The 1,545-nt window shown below is 34.6% G+C and overlaps 1 non-coding gene across 1 annotated transcript; it reads right to left on the reverse strand.

Annotated features, from left to right (window-relative positions):
* Positions 1–935: 935 nt before the first annotated feature.
* Positions 936–1,019, reverse strand: Trnal-uaa. Its single transcript has one exon. It is a non-coding gene; the product is annotated as a tRNA-Leu (tRNA).
* Positions 1,020–1,545: the final 526 nt, after the last annotated feature.

Consider the following 1,545-nt stretch of genomic DNA (forward strand, 5'->3'; position numbering starts at 1 on the left):
TGGGCTCGCAGGTATCGGCGAACAGAGACGTCTGCGAGTCTGCAACTATAGCGAGGAGTGGACTCGGGAACTGATCCCGTCGGGTCTGCTCAGCCCAATGGGTGAACCACCCACATCGGAAGACGACATTTTGCATTTCCGCCTCACCTAGCTCATGACGAGGCACGGCTGCTTCGACTGGTTCCTTCACACGATCGATTGTGCACCCTCCATCGGGTGTCTCACTGCTGACCAACCGATGAGTTGGAAGGTGAGGAAGACGATTCGTTTCATTTTCATACATTCATGTGTTACGAAGTGTTAGAGTGTGACAGGGAGCGCCTTGTTGTCTTAGGTATCGGTCCCTTCAACACGGGCAGCCTGCTGCATGTTCGACTACAGGTGGCAGGCCCTATAAGCTTTTGTTTTTGCCATCTATGTTGTGAGAGGAAGCGAGGAGCGCGGCTCCGGTCAATCTAGACTTCCCTATTCTTATGTTTGTTGTGAGGGACTGTAAACGGGGGTGTTGTCCTGCTTGCACCCAATCAACGTGTATGTATCATTTCTTAAATAAATTATGGTGACCTGACACCTAAAGTATTACTTCATGGTCATACCAGGTGCCGGGTGTAATGCAGGTTAAAAAAAAATAGTTTTTACGAAAACTCAAAAATCTAATAAATATATAAACATAATTTTAAATCACATTTTTACGAAATTTAAACAAAGTTTTGTAACGTTACATATTACTTTTTAGTTATTTTGTTATAATTAAACAATATTAATTATGGTGATTTAAGTATTTATGAATATTTTACTATACGTAATGAAACATTTATAATAATTAGTATTTGATTAATTATTAGCTGTATTGTTTAGGTATTTATTAATATAGTTATGCATAATATTATTCGATAATAGATAAAAAAAGTTAACAAAATATTACAAACAATTGTTGTCAGGTGTGGGGTTCGAACCCACGCTCCCGTTTGGGAACCAGAGCTTAAATCTGGCGCCTTAGACCGCTCGGCCAACCTGACTAAGTACGAAATTTGGAGATTATTATATTAATTAAGCTTAACTGTTGATTTATTTTGTTCATTGATATGAATATTTTTTGAATACCTATAATATCATAACTATGATAATATATATTAATTATTATTATGTATTTATGTTGACATAAAAATGTAGTCTATATGACTTTATGGTTATGACTTGGTTATTTAGCAACGAACGTTAGTAAATAGTGGTAGATATAATATATATAATATTATATATCCATTATAGATTTATAAATATAGGTATCTAACTTATATAGTTAATTAATTTTAAATTGTAATGGCTATGTATTAATTAGGTAGTATAGTTACTTTTAGCAACGGTTGATGTGTACTATAGGTCAGGCATGTATACAAAATACAATTTCGGAGGGGGTTTACAAAATATAGTTATACAAATTGTACCGCAACACAATAAAACAATTTCTTCCTCGTTACTCATTATTTTTTAATATGACAATTATTATGCTAAGTATCTAAATTTTATGTATGTCATTTGTTTAGA

The sequence above is a fragment of the Melanaphis sacchari genome, unplaced genomic scaffold (genome assembly GCF_002803265.2).
Source record: "Melanaphis sacchari strain LSU unplaced genomic scaffold, SCAv2.0 Contig44_pilon_pilon, whole genome shotgun sequence".
Classification (NCBI taxonomy): Eukaryota; Metazoa; Arthropoda; class Insecta; order Hemiptera; family Aphididae; genus Melanaphis; species Melanaphis sacchari.